At 39.2% G+C, this 23,654-nt stretch overlaps 1 long non-coding RNA gene across 1 annotated transcript in view; it reads right to left on the bottom strand.

Annotated features, from left to right (window-relative positions):
• LOC140520853 (uncharacterized) overlaps window positions 1-23,228 on the bottom strand; it is a 69,551-nt gene extending 46,323 nt beyond the window's left edge. Inside the window, exon 1 of the long non-coding RNA XR_011972676.1 lies at window positions 22,785-23,228. This is a non-coding gene — a long non-coding RNA (uncharacterized lncRNA). The remainder of the gene's footprint in view (window positions 1-22,784) is intronic.
• Between the last annotated feature and the right edge of the window lie 426 nt (window positions 23,229-23,654).

Raw genomic sequence — 23,654 nt, 5'->3', positions numbered from 1 at the left:
CTGGCTTAAAGAGTTCCAGTGCTACAGCTCTTACTTCTCAATATCTTGACCTTCATATAATCCGTCTCCCATGTGGATTCCCTACCAAGCACTTAGATACCGAAGAGGCAGCTCTTTAACAAAGATTACAGTACATTCTAGTCCCTCTCCCTTTTTTTTCTTTGCTCTGTTAGATCCTATCATTACTCTGTGAGGAAGTCTATGACAGACTGACTGTCTGACTGGGTTGAATAACATTCCAACCGTACAGTGACTTCTGTTCTCTGGGATCTTTGCTTTGAACAGTTCTTGGTAGATCACTCCTCCCTGGTCTAAGGTCACTCTAGATATCTCAATTGTTCTGTAACTTATCCATCTCAGTAAGAGAGTGGGGTTGCATGGAGTAACTCAGAGAGCACACGTTCGAAGAAGAAGAATGAGAGGGCTTCTGAGTTGGCCAGCAGTGTGATCTAATGGAAAGGGTCCTTAGATTGGAGGACCCTGGGATTAAAATCTAGAAGGGATCTCAGACATCGAGCCCAACTCTTTATTTTACATGTGAGGAAACCTAGGCCAAGAAAGATGTAGTAGCTTGCTTTTGTTCACATAGGTTTTAAGTAGCAAATTCTGGATATGAACCAAAACTTCTAATTATACCATACCCAGTCAGAAGGTCCTGGTTCAAATCCCAGCTCTCACATATATTAGCTATTTGACCAGAAACAAGTCATGTTCCTTCTCTGGCTCTTAGTTTCATTATCTTTTAAGATGGGGATGCTTGCACTATTTATCTCTTTAGTCTTGAAGAAAGTGTTGTTACCGAAGTGACTCATTATCATTACTATGTATTTGTAATATGGCTTATTGAGTTATATTACTCATATGTATGGCTATTTCATTTATTCCCCATAGTAATGAAGGACCTTCCCCTTCTTCCCAAAGCCCAAATCAATAGGGTTCAGGGCTGGTGGTTTCCTTCCAGCTAATGAAATGTAAATGATAAAATAAGCCCAAGTGAGGAGAAGACACCAAGGAAGGCAGAAAGAAATGCAGCTGGAGAGACACAGTGACCTGTGATTATCCAGAGCAATTTATTGAACGCATTTTTATGCCCAGATCCCCCTGCTGTGTCTGGTTTGCATGTTGCATTTTCTCTACCTAATTAAATTCATCAGGGCTAAGGTGAAAGAAAACAATTTCCAGGCAGTGGGGCTTTGAAGTGTGGAAGAGAGGGGGAAGAGACGGAAGGTCTTCATTTCCTCCCCTCTCCCTCAAAAAACCCCACTTCCTGGCACATCATTTTTACCTGGTAACAAAATGGATACGCTGTTTGTTTCAGGTTAGGATGGCCCTGAAGGACATGACCGGGAAATGAAAAAGCTAGGGTGGTAGAAGGCATCATTTAAATTTGCCTAACTTCATTTCAGCAGAGACTCTGAACCATTGCTAAGTATGCCGTAAGAAAGGGAGAGATAAATGAGGGAAACTTAGCCTTTGTCAGGCTGATGTATCTAAATCTTCATGACTCCCTTTTTGCCTTAATTATTTACTGGATTCTCAAATGGAGGAAATGGCTAATCAAAAATGTCTCCCTTCACCATCACTCTCCTTTCTTCTAGACCAGCTGTCCCCGAACTTTCTCATTTAAAGGCCCCTAAATCTATTTATTATTGTGTTCCTGTGACATGTCTTCTCCCATGATATAGAGAGCTCTAGCTTTGGAAACCTGGAGAAGTGTTTCTGGCTTGGGGCATTCTTGGCAAGACTCCAGCTGCCAGGTTGCTAAGGTGATTCTGCAATCAGTGTATAGTGATACCCCGATTAACAAACCGTGTGGGAGCAAGGCTCTTCTGGAAAAAGTCAGACCACGTCAGGAAGGGTTTGAAGGAGAAGCTCGGACCTGGCTCATCTGTGGCTGCTGGTGAGAAGGTAGAGGCAGTAATGCTCTTTCAGAGGTTTGCTTCTTGGGAGTAAGTCAGTGTCCCCCTCCAGCAGAAGGGACGTGTCTTCTTCCATAGGCTCACATGCTATTGCTGTGCGAAGCCTCTTCACTGATGGGGAGAGTACCATGCCAAGAGAGGCAAGAATATTCCCTTCATAGGCTGAGAGGGACTGGGCTTCAGGACTGATGGTATTCCACTTCAGTTAGAAGAGAGGGAGGGAAGGTCTCACAGAGATATTCCACAGAGAGGAGACATTTCCTGTTTGATAGGCCATATTTATAGAGAGCTTTAAGGTTTCCAAACCTCTTTGAAGTAGGTTGTACAAAGATATTTATTCTCATTTCACACATGAGGATAACGAGGATCCAGGTGGTGAAGGGAATTGCTCTGGGTGCAAGTTTTATGAATTTTAGAACTGGCATTTTTGTCAAAGTCTTTTGACTTTAGATTATGTTCTTTTCACTCTACTCTATGCCTTTGGAATTATTATTTTTTCCCTGCCATTAGCAAAGTTTGAGAATGAAACATGTTGGAACACATTGTCATTATTAATGGAGGTATTACTATATTGGGCATTAGAACATTCCCCAGTAGGGATGGCCTTAGCAACATTTTAAGCAGGTTTGACAATCTAGAGCAAAGTAGGAGCCTTCCAGGGGCCAGACTTCCAGGGTGCTGTGGTTTGACCGTGGAGGAAGATGTGACTAACTACTCCAAGGACAAAATGGTTGCATCCCATGTTCCTGTTGATTGTCAGTTGTGGGACTTGTTTCCAATATAATACACATATTCACTGATTCTTCCCCATGATATCCCTTCCCTCCACTATTTTCAACCTCTCCTCTTCTGCCCTTGGTATAGGTTCCTTAAGGGAGTTATAAGCCAACCACCAACTGGACACTCAAAGCAGCATCTGTGAAGGTGGTATTAGGAACATTCTCTGTCTCCCCAGAATACCTATCCCTTATCACTTTCAGTAGTTAGGGTCTGGGTCTGGCTCTGGATGGTGACTTGTGTATAAAAGACCCTTCTTTTTCCTTCTTTCTCTTCATATGGCTTGAGACAGATGGAGAGACAGTATAAGATGCACTGTGTCATTACTGACAGAGTACTAGACTTGGTCTCAGAAAGATTTTGGTTCAGATCTCACCTCTGATACTTACCACTTTGGGCAACAATCAATCAACCAATTGATATTTATTAATTGCCTACTATATGCCAGGCACTGTGTTAAGTGCTGGGGGTACAAAAAGATACTATGTATGCTTGCCCTCAAAGGACTTTACAATCTATTGGGGGAGAAAAACCAAGAAAAATATACATAGCAAGTTATATTCAGGATAAATAGGAAATCATTAATAGAAGGCACTGTAATTACGAGGGTTTGCAAAAGGCTTTCTGTAGAAGATGGGATTTTAGTTGAGACTTAAAGGAAGTTAGGAAGGTCAATAATCTGAGTGGAGGAAGGAGCATTCTAGGCATTGAGTACAGCCAGAGAGGATACCTGGAGTTAAGAGATGGAGTATCTTGATTATGGAACAGACAGGATGCCTGGATCAGAGTATATATTAGGGAGTAAGGTAAAAGAAGACTGGAGAGGTAGGAGGGGACTAGGTTACAAAGGGCTTTGAATATCAAGAAGGGCATTTTGCATTTGATCCTAGAGGTGCGAGGGAACCACTGTAGTTTACTGAGCAGGGGAGTGACATGATCAGACTTGAATTTTAGAAAAATCACTGTTGTGGCTAAATGAAGGATGGATTGGAGTGGAGAGGCAGGCTGATCCACTAGCAGGCTATTATAATAATCCAAGTGTGAGGGTCTGCACCAGGGGAGTGACAGTATCAGAGCAGAGAAGAGGCCATGTTTGAGTGATGTTCCAAATGTGAAATTGATGGACCTTGGGATGGGGGTGGGATAAGAGACAGTGAAGAGTCCAGGATGACTCTTAAATTGTAAGCTGAGGGACTAGGAGGATGACGTTGCCTTCTACAGTAAGAGGGAAGGGGAGGAGGGGAATTGAGTGTATGGGGAAAGAGAACAAATTTTGTTTTGGACATATTGAGTTTAAGATGTCTACTGGACATTAAGTTTAAGATATCTGAAAGGCAGCTGGAGATGTGAGATTGGTCAGCAGAGAGATTAGGACAGGAAAAGTAGATTTTAGAATCATTGGAATAGTGTTAGTATGAAATCTACAGGAGTTGATGAGATCACCAAGTGAAGTAGTGTAGAGGGAGAAAAGAAGACAGGACAGAACCCTGAGGGACACTCATAGTTAAAGGATATGATTTCAAGAAGGATTCAGCAAAGGAGACAGAGAGCAAGTGATCAGATAGGCAGGAGGTAAACCAGAAGAAAGTGGTGCTCTGAAAGCTTAGTCAGAAGAGGATATCAAGGAGGAGAGAGTTATTAGCAGTGTCAAAGCCTGCAGAGAGCTCAGGGAGAACGAGAATTGAGAAAAGGCTATAGGATGTGGCAACAAAGAGATCAGTAGTAAGTGGAGAGAGCAGTTTCAGTGGAATGATAAGGTTGAAATTCAGACAGTAAGAGGTTAAGAAGAGAGTGAGGGCAAAGAGAATGGAGGCACCTATTGCAGAAGCTTTTTTGAGGAGTTTAGCTACAAAGGGCAGAAGAGATGTAGATTGATAGTTGTTGTCAATATGTATGTTGAAGTTCCCTGGTATGAGGACAAGAGTTGGGAAGGAGAGAAAATTGTAGGTCAGGTATCAGACTCATTGGAAAAGGAGGGGGAATGACCTGGGGCTCTGTAGAAAACAGCTACTATGATTTTTATTGGGTGGTACATATAACTAGCAGGAACCTCAAAGGAGGAGAGGTTATTGAGTGATGGAGAAAGGGGGAGAAACTGGAAGTGGCAAGGTCTTGACCAATGAATCGAGGACAATGGATAAAGGTGCAGCCAGTACTGGAAAAAGTGGCCATAGAGGTTGTGTCATCAAGGGGAAGCCAGGTTTCAGTAAGAGCTAGTAGAGGAAGGAATGGGATAGGAATAGTTTTAAGATGAAGGAAAGTGTGTTACCTATGGAGGAGGCATTGTTAGGATGAAACTTGGAAGTAGGGAATTGAGAGTGATGGGAATGAAGAACTGGATAATAGGAGGTAAGGAATGGGGTTTGGATGATGATCTACAGGAGCTCAGAGTCATCAGACTGTGAAGGGTATGACTAGAGGTGAGAATATTCATCATTTAGTGGAGGGAATCATTCTTTTACCCTCAAAGGACAAACAGCAGGAGATAGGGAGTCTAAAGTTGCAGGGAGAATTGCTTTTCTTTCGATCCCAGTTGGAAGATTAGGCTAGTGGCAGGGGTTAGAGGATGCCTTGTGCTGGTATAGATGGAAGTGATTGCTTTGGGGCATGGTAGAAGATGCCTGGCTTGGCCCCAAGCAGCCTTTCCTCAGGGAGCACATTGTGCCCAGCAGGAGACGAAAGTCTCAGGGCACCAGTTCACCTGCAGGTTAGCCCCTCCACCTCTCTGGATTTCAGCCCTTGTCTGCACAAGTTGGGGACTGATCTTTTCCAATTCCACATCTATGATCCTATGATTTTTGAGCAATCTGTTGGAAAAGATGGGAGGGGATAGGATCCAGGTTGTATGTAGAGGTGCTGGCTTATAGAGGAGAAGGGTCACCCCTTCACCAGAGGCTGGAATAAAGGAAGAGAGGGTGAAATGTGATCAAAAGGGATTTGAGATGCAGATAAAAGAAGAAAGAGCTCACATTGAATGGTCCCTATCTTTTCAATAAAGTGTGAAGCAAAGTGCTCAGCTGAGTAGGCATGGAGAAGGAATCGTGTGCCAAATCTGAAGAGAAAGACAAGTTTTGGAACAGCTGCTTTTGGGAGGGGGCTAGAGAATCAATTAGGAAAGAATAAAAGGACTGGCTTATGAGGATGCATGTCCAGTCAAAATAAAATAAATTTATAATAGACCTACCCAGTTATCTCTATTATGATTTCCTTCACCTTTATGAAGCAATATGCTAGTAAGAGAGGGAGAGGTAGAAGACATGTAGGTGGCATAATGGATAGCATGTTAGAATTAGAGTCATAAAGGCCTGAGTTCAAATTCTGTTCCAGATATTATAAGCTATGTGATACTGGATAGGTCACTCAACTTTTGTCAGTATCAGGTTCGTCATCTGCAAAATGGGATAAAAATATGGGCAAAATAAGCACCTAGGTGGTGCAGTGCATAGAGTGACAGACCTGGAGTCAAGAAGGCTTATCTTTGTGAGTTCAGATCTGGCCTCAGATGTTTACTAGCTGTGTGACCCTGGGTAAGTCACTTCACCCTGTTTGCCTCATCTTCCTCATCTGTGAAAATGAATTGGAGAAGGAAATGGCAAAACACTCTAATGTCTTTTCCAAGAAAACCCTAAGTGGGGTCACAAGGAGTCAGTCATAACTGAATAATGACTGAAAAACACCAAAAATCTCATGGGTTGTAGTGAGGATCAAATGAGATAGCATATGTAAAGTGATTTACAAACCTTATAGCACTAAATAAATGCTGGCTATTCTTATTAATCCAAATGAGATTTAGAAAGGTATAAGTATTGCTAGATCAGAGAACAGGGGATTTGACAACAGAAGTCAAGGTAGAATTGAGCTGGTTAACGACAGGGTCAAGTGTCAGAAGGGAGCAAATTGGATTAGAACAGGAATGATGGCCTGTGAGAGTACTGAGGGCTAGAGAGTTTGCAGCTTTCTCTCAGCACAAATAACAGGTTAGGAGGAATAAGGCAAAGGGAGAGATGGAATGATGGAAGGTTATGATCTGATAAAGGGATTTTAGAGTTTTGATCATTGAAGTAGAACTGGTGTGTGGTGATGAGTGTCACTATCTTTATGTGTTGCAGAGGTGGAATGGAAGATTAGAGCAAGCAGACCAGAGAATTGGGAGGGATACAACATGTATGTGTAATCCCCTGGTACAGTGGCATGGCACAGTCCCAGCTTGGTGGCATAGTAAATAGAGCACTGGGCCTGGAATCAGGAAGATCAGAACTCAAAGTTAGTCGCAGATGCTTATTTTGTGTGTGACCTGGGTAAGTCACTTCACTCTGTTTGCCTCAGTTTCCTCATTTGTAAAATGAGATGGAGAAGGAAATGGCACACCACTCCAATATCTCTGCCAAGAAAACCTCAAAAATAATGGAATACTATCATGTTATAAGAAATCATGAGCAGGCAGATTTCAGAAAAATCTGAAAAGATTTGCATGAACTGATGCTGAGTGAAATGAACAGAACCAGGAGAACATTATACACAGTAACAGTAACATTGTGAAATGACCAACTATGATTAACTTAGCTCCTCTCAGAAATACGATTATCCAAGGCAATTCCAAAAGATTCATGATGGAAAATGCTATCCACATCCAATGAAAGAACTGATGGAGTCTCAATGCAGATTGAAATATACTATTTTCACTTTTTTCACTGTTTGTTTTCCTTTTGTTCTGTTTCTTCTTCAACAAAATGACTACTATGGAAGTATATTTTATGCAATTGCCTATGTATAACCTATATCAGATGTTTGTCATGTTGGGGAGGGGATAAAGGAATGGAGGGAGGGAGAAAAATTTGCAATTCAAAATCTTTCAAAAAGTAAATGTTAAAAATTGTCTTTATATGAAATTGGAAAAAATAAAACACTATTAAAAACAAAACAAAACAAACAAAAAAGAAAACCCCAAAAAGATTCATGAAGAGGGAGACATAAATGAAAAATAACTAAACAACTCACCATAACCTTTGAAGAATCTAATTTTCCAGTGACTCAAAGGTCAATGGAGAGAGGCATGTCAGTGAAAGTAGGCTACAGTGATAGCCTTTGATAACTTTTAGGGTAGAAATGACACAAAAGACATTATCAACAAAAGCAGCTTAGTGGAGTGGAAAGGATGTTGGATTTAGGATCAAATGAATTTCATTCAAAATTCCAGCCCTGCCATTTACTACCTGTTTAAACCCTAGAAAGTTACATCTCCTTATCTATAAAATGGAAACGTTGGATTCAATATGTAATGTTCAAAGCTGCTCTGCCAGTTAGGGATTTTTTTTTTCTGTTTCCTTTTTTTGGGGGTAAAGGAGTCCTGTCCCTATCAACCTCCCATCTTTATCCCCAAATTTTTAAAAAAATAACAAGTCCTATTAACAAATATGCAGAATCAATAAGCATTAATTACCTACTATGTGCCAGGCACTGTTTAGATGCAAGGAAGACAAATGCGAATTCTCATACTGACCATGTCAAAAAATGTATGTCTCATTCTGCTCTTTGGTTCCATCAACTGTCTGCCCAGAGGTAGATTGCATGTTTCTTTACTGGTACTTTGGAGTTGTAATTGGTCATTTTGTTGAATGGAGTTCTTAATCCTTCAAAGTTCTTTTTCTTTTCAATGTTGTTACCATATGTTTTTTCACTTTACATCAATTAATACACCTTATCAAGTTTATCTGAAATAGTCCTTTTCATCAATTATTTATGGCTCAATAATATTCTATTACATTCATGTACCATAATTTGTTCAGCAATTCCCAGTTGATGGGCACCCCTTTAGTTTCTAGTTCTTTGACTCTACAAAAAGATCTATTATAAATATCTTTGTACATATGGGATCTTCTTTCTTTGATCTCTTTGGAGTATGGGCCTAGTATTGGCATTGTTGCCATTAGTTACTACTTCCTTTAGGTTAAGAGTCACACTTTCTATGTGGTTTCTTTAAAAAATGTGTATTTCACAAGGGGGAATAAGGTGTTATGTATTGCTACTCTTCTGATCAAAAATTGTCAGTGACTCCCTGTTATTTAAGTACATTAGATTCCAGAGTCATAGTTATTTCAGAATTAAACAGACCTTAGAGGTCAACTAATCAAATTCATGCTTGAAAAAGAATCTACTACCAAAAATCTTTTGTTTGAAGACCTCCAGTAAGCCCAAGAAAATCCTTCCTGGGATGCCCATTCTAGGTTGGTGTAGCAGTAAGCACCCTGACATACACAGCAGGGCCTGCTGTACAGGTTCTTAGATCTGCTTTTCTAAAAGGAAAGTAGCTTTTGAGGGGTCAACAATCACTTTAATCAAACACATATACCAACAGAGAAAATATAAGCAGGATCAACAGACAGGGCTTCCAAATCTCTGATCATAAACAATACATACATCACAGATCAACAGACAGATCCAACTGTCTGACCATTATATACATACAAAGTTACCAGAGAGAGAAGCACCAACATCTGGTTTTCAAAGTCAGGGGGCTCCTTAGTGACTTCCCAGAGTATCATCTTGTCTCATCACAGGAACACTCTCCCAGTGATTGAGCCCCAAAGCAAAACCTCACCTCAGAGTATGCATAGAGCCAGAAGGCATCACAGCCCATGTGCTTCAGTGGCTAATTACCAGAAGGTGTGAAAGCCTTCAAGCAAACAAAGCTCCCCTAATCAAGCTCCACCTGAGGCCTATTAATGTGTGAGGAAGATTTTTAACTCCCATTACATTTGGGATAGCTATAATTGTTAGGAAGGTTTTCTTGACATGGAGCTTATATGCCCTCAAGTTTGTGCCCTCAAGTTGCTTACATTCTGCTTAACTTGGCATAACTTCCTCTCCTTGTTCCTAGTTCTGTCCTCTGGGGTTAAGCAAAATAAGTCGAATCTCTTCCAAGTGATGGCCTCTTAAGAACTTGAAGACAGTTGTCCTGTCTTTGCAGAGTCTTCTCTTCTCTGGGTCAAATATCCCTATTTATTTCAAGTAATCTTCCCATGGCATAAACTGGAGGCTCTTCACCATTCTTGTTGCCCTCTGGACCCTTTCCAACTTATCAATGTCCTACCTAAAATGTGGTACCTAGAATATTGTAGAGGCCCAATATTCCATAGGTGGGCTGAATAATGCAGGCTGTGAAGACTCTATTAGCTTCTTAATTCTAGAAGTGATTCCTTTCCCAATGCACCTTAAGATCACATTAGCCTTTGGGGGCACTACATCACACTGTTGATTGCAGATAAGTTTTTGTCTTACTATGCTTTCCTCATTTCATTCCAGTGATTTCAGTCTTTTGAATCCATGTAAGATTTTAAAATTTTTTAAGTTTCATCTTATTCCATTTGGCCCAACATACTAGTCTTTTAGGAGTTTTTTGATCCTGAATTTGTCATCTAACATATTGGCTGTGCCTTCCAGCATTGTGTCATCTGAAAATATCACTAACATGCTACATATGCTTTTATCCAAGTCATTGATAAAAAATGTTAAACAGCAGAAGTCCAAGCATAGATCTCTGGGGTATTCTGCTCAAGATGTCCTTCCCAGATGTCACAGAATTTGAGAGGTGGAAAGGATCCTAGTAGTTATCCAGTCTAACTCAGACACAAACCCTACTCTCTGATGCTATTGTTGTTCAGTCACATCTAGGTCTTCATTACCCCATGGACAATTGCATGCCAGGCCTTTCTATCTTCCACTATCTCTCAAAGTCTGTCCAAGTTCATTTTCATTCCTCTCACATCATCTATTCATCTCATCCTCTTCCATTCCTTTCTACTTTTGCTTTCAATCTTTCCCAACATCAGTCTTTTCCAGTGAACCTTGTCTTCTTATTATGTGGCCAAAGTATTTAAGCTTCAGCTTCAGTGTTTGACTTTCCAATGAATAATCTGAATGAATTCCTTTAGGTATTGACTAATTTGATCTCGTTGTTCAAAGGACTCTCAAAAGTCTTCTCCAGCATCACAATTCAAAAGTGTCAATTTTGCAGCACCCAGTTTTCCTTATAGTCCAGCTCTTATAGCCATACAGTATTACTGGAAAAACCATAGCTCTGACTATACAGACCTTTGTTGGCAATGCAATATCTCTGCTTTTTAGCATGTTGTCCAGATTTGCCATAGTTTTCCTTCCAAGGAGCAAGGATCTTTTAATTTCATGACTGTAATCGCTGTCTGCAATAATCTTTAAGCACAAGAGTATAAAATCTGACACTTCCATTTCTTCTCTTTCTGTTTGCTGGGAAGTGATGGGACCAGTTGCCAAGATCTTGGTTTTTTGATGTTAAGCTTCAAGTCAGCTTTTATACTCTCCTCTTTCATCCTCATTAAGAGGCTTTTGCATTTCTCGTCACTTTCTGCCATCAGAACAGTATCATCTGCATATCTGAGACTGTTGATATTTCTCCTGAAAACCTTAACTGCAGCTTTTGATTCATCCAGCCTGGCATTTTGCATTATGTAGTCTGCATATAAGTGAGGGTATTCAAGGAAGATTAGCACCTCTGGTGTGAGAGGTGAGCTTTTCAGGGCTGCTTTTCCACCTTTGGAGTCCGCCTGCCATCTAACTCTCATCTGTGGCTCCAAGAAGTCACAGCATGTGCAGCAGCCTTACCCCAGTAGTATCATCTTGGCAAACTGGCTAAATCAGGTTGAGGGTAACCGAAAACTTCAAACCCATCAGTAAGTTAGAGGGATGTCTACCCCAAGCATGTGAAGACTTCCCCCTGCAGAATGGGTGGATAAGAACAATTTGTTCCAAAGGCTGTGGAGTACTTAGAGCTTGGTCAGTCATTGAAAATGCCGTCATACTGCATCCCAGGTCACTGCTAGTTGTCTTGACTTTTGTCTTGCCACTTGACTTCAATGATTCTGGAAGAGAGAGTGAAGCTGATGACATTACACAATTCTGTCTCATTTAAATTCAATTCATGCACAAGTCAAGATATTACCTTATAATGTCATTGATCTTCTTTGAAAATGAAAGATGAACAACAACAAATAAATAAGGTGACAATATACAGCTTTGTAATACTCCTTTTCCAATCTTAAATCAATCAGTTGTTCCATTTTCAGTTCTAACTGTGGCTTCTTGACCCACATACAAGTTCTTCAGGAGATAAGTAAGATGACCTGGTACTCCCAAGTCATTGAGGACTTGTCACATTTTATTATGATCTACACAGTCAAGGACTTTAGTGTAATCAACGAAACAGAAGTAATTTTTTTCCTAGAACTCCCTTGCTTTCTCAATAATCCAGCGAATGTTGGCAATTTGGTCTCTAGTTCCTCTGTCTCTTCAAAAACTAGTCTCCTCTTCTGGTACTGCTGAGGTCTAGAAGCTGGCATGTAAAATGAGTGCAATTGTTCAGTAATTTGAACATTCTTTGCTATGGTCCTTCTTTAGAACAGGCATATAAACTGATCTTTTCCAATCCAGTGACCACTGTTGAGTTTTCCAAATTTACTGGTGTTAATGAAATATTTTAACAGCATCATCTTTTAGGATTTTAAACATCTCAGCTGCAACTCTATCACCTCCACTAGCCTTATTGTTAACAATGCTTCCTAAGACCCACTTGCCTTCATTTTCAAGGATATCTGGTTCAAGATGTGTAACCACACAATCACTGTTATCAGTGATATTAATATTTTTCTTGTATAGTTCTTTTGCATATTCTTGCCACTTCTTTGTCTCTTCTACTTCTGTTAAGCCCCTACCATTTTTGTCTTTTATCATGCCCATTTTTACATGAAATATTCCCTTGATATCTATAATTTTCTTGAAGAGATAGTTTGTCCTTCCCAGTATATTGTTGTCTTCTATTTCTTTGCATTGCTCATATAAGAAAACCTTTTTCTGTCTGTTATTCTTTGGAATTCTGCATTCAATCAGTCATATCTTTCTCTTTCACTTTCCTTCTTTGCTCAGCTATTTGTTGTCTCACCAGATATCCATTTTGCTTTCTTGATCTTTTTCTGTGGAATATTTTTTGTTGTTGCAGTCTTCTGTACAATATTGGGAACCTCTGTCCATAATTCTTCAGGCTCTGTATCTGGTAGATCTAATCCCTTGAATTTATTCACTTCATATTCATAAGGTATGTTACTTAGATCATACCTATATTGTCTAATGGTTTTTCCTACTTCAATTTAAGTCTGAATTTTGCAATAAGAAGCTCTTGATCTGATCCACAGTCATCTCCAGGTGTTGTTTTAATTGACTGTATAGAGCTTCTCCACCTCAGCAGCAAAGTATATAATCAATCTGATTTCATTATTGACTATCTGGTGATATCTACGTGTAGAATCACCTTTTGGGTTGTAGAAAAAAGAGTGTTTTCTGTGACCAGAGAGTTATTTTAACAAAACTCTATTAGTCTTTGCTTCTTCATTTTGTACTCCAAGGCCAAACTTGCCTCTTATTCTAATTATCTTTTGATTTCCTACTTTAGAATTCTAATCCTCTATGATGAATATGACATCTATTTTTGGTGTTATTTCTAGAAGTTGTTGTAAGTCTTCATATAACTGACCAACTTCGGTTTCTTTGGCATTAGTGGTTGGAGCATAGACTTGTATTACTGTGATATTGAATGAATTGCCCTGGATTCAAACAGATATCATTCTGTCACTTTTGAGATTATATCCCAGTACTACTTTTCTCATTCTTTTATTAACTATGAGGGCTACTCCATTTCTTCCAAGGGATTCTTGTCCATAGTACTATATGTAATGACCACTTGAATTAAATTCTTTAAGTTCACTTACAACCAAGATGTTGATGTTTAATTTTTTTTTTGACAACATCCACCTTATCAACATAAGCTCACAGAGATTACATTCCAGGTTTCTATACAGTATTGATCTTTACAGGTCAGACTTTCCTTGTATCACCAGATCCATCCATAGATGAGCTTCTTTTTGGTTTATCCCAGTTGCTTCATTAGTTCTGAGCTATTTGCAGTTCTTCTCTACTTTTCCTCAGTAGTGTATTGGACACCTTCCAACCTGAGGGACTCAACTTCCAATTTCATATCTTTTATAATTTTAATATTGTCCATAGGGTTTTCTTGGCAAAGATACTGAAGTGGTTTGCCATTTCCTTCTCCAGTGGATCACCTTTGGTTAGAACTCTCCACTATGACCTCTCCGTCTTGGGTAACTTTGTACAGCATAGCTCATAGTTTCATTGACCTATGCAAGCCCTTCCACCAAAACAAGGCAGTGGTCCAGGAGGAGTCTGCCACTACAACATACCCAATAAATGTTCATTAGCCACCATTTGGAGATCTTCACGGAGAGGGAACCAGCCACCTCTTAAAGTACTCAATTACATTTTTGGATAGATCTAATTTTTATGAGGGGCAACTAGGTGGTATAGTGGATAGAGCACCAGGAGGACCTGAGTTAAAATCTGACCTCAGACACTTGCTAGCTGTGTGACCTTGGGGAAGTCACTTAAACTTGTTTGCCTCAGTTTTTTATGAGCTGGAGAAGAAAATGGCAAACCACTCTAGTATCTTTGCCAAGAAAATCTCAAATGGTATCATGGAAAGTTGGACATGACTCAACAACAACAATTATTAGGACATTTTTCTTGACATTGAGCCTAAATTTGCTTCTTAGCAACTACCATCCATTGTTCTTACTTCTTCCTTCCTGGGTCAAATAAAACAAATTTAATTTGAATGATAGACATTCAGATACTGGAAGATAACTGTAATATTCCTCCTGAGTTTTCTTTTCTCCAGGCTAAATACCTTCAGACTAAACTTCTTTCAACTGATGGTCATATGATATGGACTCAAGGCCCTTCAATCTCCTGGTTGCTCTCCTCTGGACAATTCTGCAGCTTAATGATGTCCTTCTTAAAGTATGCCCCCCAAAACTGAACACAGTCCTACTCACGAGGTCTGGCAGAGTAAAGCGGGACTCCAAGACTGTTGTTCTTGAATGCTATCACTCTCTCAATGTAGCTTAAGGTGGCATTAACCTTTTGGGTTGTTACATCACACTGCTAACGCATGCTGAGCTTCCTGTACACTAAAACTCTCAGATCCTGTTTTAGAAAAGTTGTAGTTTAACCATGCTTTCCCTCAATTTTACTTGTAAAGTTGATTTTTTTATACCTAAGTGTAAGACTTTACATGTATCTCTACTGAATTTCTCCACCTTCGATTCAGCACAATTCATCTCAGTGTTTTCCTATCAGTAAAAAGAAGTCAGAAGCTTGCAAAACATAGGGAGGAGGCAAAATAGATAAACCCTTCAATTAGCTATCACAGGGAACAGCTATCATTTTTCCGTTCTCTAAATGATTTCTTGGGGTCAGACCATGGTCACCCTCACTTTGGAGACCTTGGAGATCTAGAAGACATCAGCAAAAATAAGGGATCCTTCATGGTGTCAGGTATTCTTCATGGTTAATGATTTTGGTAAAAAGAAAAATCCAAAACATTTTTCTCTATTGGATTTCTCATTTAATGTTGATACTCAGAAGATCAAAGTTATATTTTTGTTTGATGTAACATGAAGTCCTTTAAGATTTTAACATGTGTGGACAATGCCTTATTTGAAAAGTAATAATGATACCAGATTACTTTTACATAGTGCTTAATGGAGTGGGAATAAAAATCAAACCATAGGAATTACTGCACTTTCTGATAACAATTCAATTTAATTCAACAAACATTCATTGAGCACACACTGTGTGAAGAGGTGTTAGGTGCTGAGGGGAGGAACAACGTTTAGATAGGACACAGTTTCTGCCATCACAGAGTATAGAGTTCAATTGAGGATAAAGAGATATCAACATATGCTATTATACTACACAGTATTATTTGATAAATGCTTTAGAGAAAGAGAATATAAAGTATTGTATCAATTTCAAGGGATAAGTTCCTCATCAACCAGAGGAAGCAATAAGGTTTCATGGAAGAGGCAGAATTTGGGTTAGTCTACAATAGCAGTGTGGTATAATTGAAAGAGGGGTAGCTATGTGGTGTAGTGGATAGAGTGCTGGACCTGAAGTCAGGAAGACTCATTTTCTTGAATTTAAATCCAGCTGGAGACACTTACTAGATGTATAACTCTGGGCAAATTGCTTCATCTTGTTTGCCTCAGTTTCCTTATCTGTAAAATGAGGTAGAGAAGGAAATGGCAAGTCACTCCAGTATCTTTGCCAAGAAAACTCCTAATGGGGTCAGGAAAAGCCAGGCATGACTGAAACAACTGAACAACAGCCACAGCAACAGTAACACCAACAACAGTGTGTGTGTGTGTGTGTGTGTGTGTGTGTTTGTCCTTCATTGCAGAAGAAGACAATGCCATCAGAGAAATAATGACATGACTTGTACTTGACTTTTGTTTTTGAGTGAGGGAGGGCTGTGCAGGTCACCAGCCTCACTTCTCCTCCAGAGCCATCTGAATCCAGTGACCAGATATTCATCAGGATGACTGGAGATGACCCAAGATGAGACAATTGGGGTTAAGTGACTTGCCCAAGTTCACACAGTTAGTGAGTGTCAAGTATCTGAGGTGAGATTTGAACTCAGGTCCTCCTGACTCCTGCGCTATCCACTGCACCACCTAGCTGCCCCACCAACAGCAGTAATTGAAATAACAAGTGGATTTGGAGTATTCAAGATTGAATCTTGATTCTACAATTTCATAATTAACTTATCTCAACCTCAGTTTTCCCATCTGTAGAATGACAGGGTGATCTCTAAGATCTTTTTTAGTTTTTGGTACTTTGTCTACAGGTAAAAATCCAACAGAGAAGGGATGGAGAAATGGAGGAAACCATTCCAGATATGGGGAACACTGTGAGCAAAGGCATGGATGTAGAACAACTCAGGGTATGCCCTTGAATTTTTTTTTCATCTGGAAGCCTTATCTTCTAGGCTTCTGAGCTTAAGTAATACTAGAACATTAGTGACAGGCTGGGTTTTTCTGAGAAGTAAAGGAAAGTTTTTTAGGTTTGGGTGTCTAACCTCTGAGCTTGTTTTGCCCATTCATGGTAAATTACTATCTCTAGCATTTGGTTAATTATGTGATTACAGCACCCAGTGACAAGGAGAAAATTAAAAATCCATGCAGCATTTTCGATAACACTTTATTACTCTATGCAAAAGAGGGCAAATGGAATTTAGCCGTGCAGTGACAAACAACCAGAATACTTCTTCCCCCTCCCTCCAGTCTTGCTCTTACTGTTTCCCTAGAGAAAAACAGTGTTAGCAGAAGCTGAATAATTCAGGAAAGAGAGCAGGTGTGGAAAGAAACATAAATTACCATTATCCCTGACAATCCTGTACGGTGCCACCCACAGAGTAAAGCCAGTCTTCTTTTTTTCTTTTTTAAATGAAGGTCACTGTGGATGTGGACTTTGGAGAAATAAACTGTATATTGTTTGAACTCTCCTCAGTTTGGGCTTCATGAAAGTCACCCCAGGTTTAAAGTACATTTTGGATCAGCACCTACTCAAAACTATAGCTCATGAGCCCCCACAAATGTTTCTTTTACCAGACAAACCATCCATAGGACACATTATTTCAAAGCTGTAGACATTTTCTTGACAAGGAAATGTCTGGAAGATAAGGAAAATATGAAGGGTTAAATCAAATGGGAATTTTCCTGGCACCCAGTCCCAAATGGCCTCTAAAACTTGATATTTAGGACCTCTCCTAACAGATCAAGCCCTCTGGTTATCAAAACATTGTGGAGGATGTGTTCCAGAGAAAATTAGGAGCCAGTGCAGACCTGAACATACCCCTTCATGTTCATCATAGTATCTCATCTGTAAGGGCTTTGCAAAATAATTTAGTCCAAATTGTACCTGACCCAGAATGCCCTTTACTGTACCCCTACTTACCCGTGGTCCATTTGATGGAAGACCTCTGGTGATGGAGAATTTAATCTATATTAACACAGCATGTTCCAGTTTGGGACAACTGTAATTGTTAAGAATTTACTCTGTATACTCATGTGAATATGAGGTCTCATCAGTGTGAGTGGTCACTTCAATGATGCAAATTGTAACCAATCTCAGCCTGCATAGAGATGACAAGTTGAACTCATAAGAGAGGAGGAGATCACTGAGAGAGAGGTAGGAAGGGAAGAGAAAAGGTGGAGGTCATATTGAATTATGGCTGGAGTGACCTTCTCTGTGTTATTGGAAAGGATATAAATACCATCTCTTAATTGAGAAGGGGTATATTTAGCTCGCTGCCAGAAATCCTCCAAACTGGTGGAGCAGGTTGAAATGCACTGATGAAACCAAAACAAACAAGCACCATTTTTTCCCTCATTGTCCACTTTTGACTCAGTTCCTTGAAGGTTCCATTTAATTTTTTTCAGTCCCTTATGGTGGATGGAATTTAGTAATGATTTGCCTTCGGGTCCAATGTCAATTGTCAGCCTGGAAACGGTTCAAGGTAAAGACATTTTCCAAACACTTGAAATTAACCTCTCATGGGCTAATTACTGCTTGTGAAAGTTGTCTTTATTGATTTCAAACTCCTCCCTGAAAAGAAGGCCCTTCTTTTGAATGTTTTTAAATGTTGTATTATTCTGAGACATGGAACACTCCAACCAAATAATCAAAACTGAGTTCCACTCAGGAATCAGTGGTGGGGTGCCTGGAGGATGTAAGCATGCCATGACACACAACAAATAAGAAACTACAGAAAGACACCATTGCAGAAATGTATGACTGAAAGAAAATGTGCTTCCCCTATCTGGAGAGTGAGAGAGGAATAAAAAAGACAAGCCATGTGCTCCTTGTTATTCCTATAATATCAAGGCAAAATGAGGAAAGCCTCTATCATGTGGAGGGACCCCTGGTAGTATATTTACGGGAAGACATAGTCAGGCATGGGAAAGTTTCAGTCTTTCACTGGAGGGAATATTCACATCAACGAGATGACAAGTCCATTTGAGAAGTTAAAGATGTAGTTTCTGCATGCAGATGAGGCCCACATGTCCACATCCAATGCTAAACTCTCTCCTGATATTTAATCACACATGTCCAGTCACCTGTTGGATGTTCCAGAGGCATCCCGAACTCATTACGTCAAAAACAGAACTCATTTTCTACTTTATCTACCCTACCTTTGTAATTTCTCTACTTCTGTTTAAGACAATACCATTCTTCCAGTTATCTAAGTTTTCAAGCTAGGAATCATCTTCATTTCTTTACTGTCTCTCCCCCCACAACTGCTTACTTGATAAGTTGTATTGATTCTATCTCCTTGATGTCTCTCACATTCATTCCTTACTTTCCATTCATACCGTTACTACCCTAATTTAGACTTTCATTATCTCTTGCTTGGATTATTACAATAGTTTCTAAATTAATTTCTTTGTATTTAGATTCTCCCCTCACCCTCTGTCTTTCCACTCAGTTGCCATAAAGCACAGACCTAACTAAGCCTCTTTCTAAGTCCAGTGGGTTCTTATTATTTCTAGATAAAAAAACCAAACTCCTTTGACACATAAAGGCCTTCACAACCCGACTTTAACCCATCTTTCCAGGATGATTATACATTTCTTTACTTCTTATATTCCAAGCACATTTACCTACTTTCTCCATATGACATTTCTCTCTCCTTTTTCCACATCTTTACGTGGACTGTCTTCCATTCCTGGAATGCTCTTCATCAACATTTCAAAGGTCAGCTAAAATGTAATATTATGTACTGGGCTTTTCGGATTCCCCCAGCTGCTTGTGCTCACTCTTCAAAATTACTTCTTGTTTATTAACCTGTGTACACATAATATTTCCCTTCTGTAGAATGTAAGCTCCTTGAATCTAGAGACTGTCTTACTTTTGTCTTTGTATTCTTAGCACTTAGCACTGTGCCTGACACATAGTAGATGGATAATAAATATTTGTTGAATTGAAATGAATTGAATCATCAGGAGGAGAGAATTCATGGTTTCAGAGAAATCTGAAAAGACTTGTATGAACTGATGTAGAATAAAGTGACAGAACCAGGAGAACAATTTATAGAATCACAACATTGTAAAAATGAATAACTGTGAAAGACTTAAGAACTTTGATTAGTAGAATGACCATCCACAAATCCAGAATACCAGTGATGAAGAATGCTGCCTTCCTCCTGAAAGAGAGATGATGGACTCAGGGGTGCAGAACGAGGCATTCATTTTGGGATGTGGGCAATGTGGGCATTTATTTTGCTTGACTATATGTGTGTGTGTGTGTGTGTGTGTGTGTGTGTGTGTGTGTGTGTGTGTACACAAGGATTTTATTTTGTTCCCTCTTGATGTGGGAGTTGGAGGTAGGTTGAAGAAGAGAAAATAAACACTATAAAAACTAATTTAAAAAGAGGAGCACACTTAGAAAGATGAGAAAGTGTAAGCAATATTGTTTTAAGAACAGCTTTGGGCAAATAAGTCATTTTGACTATTATAACTACCCAAATTAACTGTAAGGGACATATGAAGAAAGATGCTATCTTCATTCTGAGAAAGAACTGATAAATCGAAGTATGAATGGAATAATAAGTAGTATGTATAGAAAGTATCTATGTATAGTATGTATGGAATAATTTTACATATATAATACATACACACATGTGTATGTGTGTATATATGTATCTATATGTGTACACACACATATATATATAGGAATACCTATTTGTGTCTAATGGTAGCCATATGAGGGGGAGGGAAAAAAAAGAAAAAAGAAAAAAAGAAATTTACATAACCATTATATATTTAAAAAGAATAGCAAGTTGTACATAATAGTTTTGCCGTTTCATGTGCAATCATCCTTTTTATGGTGTGTTATGAAAATGCTTGTTTTATTCCATAAATTAAAAATAAAATAAATTTTAAAAAATGGAGACCAGCCCACACATATATAAGGATCATCCAAAGGAACTGGTGATATTTAGCCCAGAGAAAGGGGTGGGGAAGGAGGGATGATCATTGTTGTTATGTATGTGAAAGACTGTTTTCTGAAAGGATTAGACTCATTCTGTTTGGCCTTAGAGGGCAGAACTAGGAACAATGGGTGCAAGTTTGAGAAAGGAAAATTTAGGCTTAATGCATATAAGAAAAATCTTTCTAATAAAATTTTCTAAAAGTGGAATGGGCTGCCTCAGGAAGTAATGAGTTCCCTTTTACTGGAAACCTTCAAAAAGAGACTGGCTTTCCCATTTTTAGGTAATAACGATGATGATGATGATGATGATGATGATGATGATGATGATGATGATAGCGATAATAATAATACTATAACATATAATGCTTACTATATTAAGTACTTTGTAATTATTACCTCATTTGAGCCTCATGGCAACCCTAGGAGATAGGTGCTACAATTATCCCCATTTTACAGATGAGGTAACTGAGACAGACAGAGGTCAAGAGACTTGCCCAGGGTTACACAGTTAGTATCTGAGGCTGGATTTGAACGCAGGTCCAGCACTCTATCTTCTGAGCCAATTAGCTGCCAGATATGTTGTGGAGGAGATCCATGCTTAGGTGTAGGGATGCTTTTTCACATTGTATTTGTGTCTCTAGTGCTCAACACTGTACTTTGTATGTGGTAGGCACTTCATGCAGTAGCATGTTGAATGCTGTTGAATGAATGAGCTCTGAGCTCCTTTCTGCACTGAGTATGTGCCTCTGTGATGACATATTTTGTCGAATAAGACATTGCCTTTGTGTTGATCCCATTTGTTGTTCCTGGGCTCCAAAAGATTCTAATTAGCCTTTGCCCTCACTAGTTAATTTTTAAATCCTAGGTCCTCAAGAGCTGAAAAGTAGACAATCACCACATAAATTAAATAAAACTCCAAATGACCCTTTGTGCCAGAGACTCTTATAATATGAACAGCTTGTTATCTTTTGTGAGTTTATCACATGTCTACTGTCTCTTGGCAGAGGCAGCATGGTTTTGTGGAAAGAATGCTGGATATGGAGTGAGAAGATCTGGTTTGGATCCTGGTTCTTAAAGATGGACAATATCTCAGGAACCCTTTAATCCAACTTGTACTCAACCAAGAACCACCAGTAAATGGGCATCCAAACTTCACTTGAAGACCTCAGTTGAGGGAGAGCCATTTAATTCCCAGAGCAATCCCTTTCTGGAGAATTCTGATTATCAGGAAGCTTTTCCTTACATTGAGTATACCTCTCCCTCTGAAGTTTTCACCCACTGATCCTATTTTTTCCCCATGAGAACAAGCAGAACAAGGTCAAAGTCTAGAAAAGTAGTTTCCTTTGTCATTATATTTCACATTTTGAAGGAAGGAATCATTCTGAAGGCAGGCCAAGAATTCACTTAGCTTCATTACTTTGAGCAAAGAGAGCACCCTGGCAGTTATCAAGATAACTGAAGCCTCCCATCACTACTCTATCCTTTCCCTATGTCAGCTTAGTGATGTGTTTCCTGAGTTTCTCATCAAATTCTTCCTTCTGTCCCAGGGGTGGTGGTGGTGGGGGTTGGTAGAATACTGTTAGTACAGTGTCACTTTGGTTTCTCTTCACCTAAGTGCTTCCATCATGCTTTCACTCCTTTGGTTCCTTGATTTTCTTATCTTATCAAGGTATCCCTAAAGTCTCGGTGTAGACTTAAGCTTTAATCGCTTATAATAAAACTAAGACATTTGACACATTTTGTATGGTCTATCACCTCTTTTACCCATTCTGTTCTTTTTGAATAAGGCATAATCTTCTAGAAATCTAGTAATTGTTTATTAGCTGTGTTGCTTCAAACCAGTTACTTCAACTTTTTTGGGACAGGAATTGACTCACACCCATATGGGACAATATTGCATAGGGAACGGAGAGCTGAGCTTGAAGCCAGGAATGCCCAGGTTCAAGTCTTGATTCTGACAAATATTTGTTGAGTGACCCTGGATAAGTCACAACCTCTCAGTGCTCTAGATAATTCTTTAAGGCTCTAGATTGTAGAGGTGTCAATATGCATTGGTAGAAGTAGTTTCCTCTACTAGGAGTTAGTTCCCTATATCAATGAAATCACAAGTCCAATCCTTATCATTATATTAAATTTAACATGAGAGTAACAACCTACCTTGTGTATCTTTGTTTTCTTTTCAACTTATTTCTGCTTTCTTTTGTATATTTTAAAATGATTCACTGAAAGTATTTTCTCCCTTTTCTTTTTCTTTTCTTTTTTGGTATGACTATCACTACTTATCCCATTCTATCTCAATCTGTATTTTAAAACATACTATGTAGGACAGGAATTGTGTTAAGCCCTGGACATACAAATAAAGGCAAAAACATAGAAACAGTTCCCATCATCAAGGATCCTGCGTCCTAATCATAGAGACAACATGTGAACAAGTGGGTCCTTTTTGCACTTTTTCCTTATACTCACTAAGACCTGGCTTCTTGATGACAGAGGCTCCCTTGCCATTTCTTACTAGCACTGGTTGCACTTTGGCTCATAGCCAGCCCATCTCATTGGTTATTGTGAGGCAGTTGGAATACTCTTTGCTCTCCACTGCCACTTTCAGGCTTTTCATCTAGTACTATTACTTAGCAACCTCCCCTCTTTGTTTATGAATCCATGTTTATGATTCAATCAGGATTCTGTGACTGTTTACCCACATTCAGAATACTCCCTCTCTTCTGCTGTCTTCTCCTGTCCTGTCTTGTCCTGTCCCTCTGCCTCTCTCTTTCCCTCTTCCTCCCCCCCTCTCTTTCTCTCTCTCTTCTCTTCTTCTCTCTCTCTTTCCTTCTTCCATCTAATGTCCCTTTCTTTTTTCTGAATAGTAACCATTTTATTTCTTGTCCTATTTACATAAGTTGAATTTTACTTATGAGAATAGCTATGCTCCATTATTCTATTGGTTAATATTATAATTGTATTTTTCCCATTCTATTTTCTGGCATTCAAAGCCATCTATAATCCAGCTATCACTTTACCCTCCCAGTT

The sequence above is a fragment of the Notamacropus eugenii genome, chromosome 1, assembly GCF_028372415.1.
Source record: "Notamacropus eugenii isolate mMacEug1 chromosome 1, mMacEug1.pri_v2, whole genome shotgun sequence".
NCBI lineage: Eukaryota > Metazoa > Chordata > Mammalia > Diprotodontia > Macropodidae > Notamacropus > Notamacropus eugenii.
The sequence above is the reverse complement of the archived record's forward strand: the minus strand, read 5'-3'. Positions and strand labels throughout refer to the sequence as shown.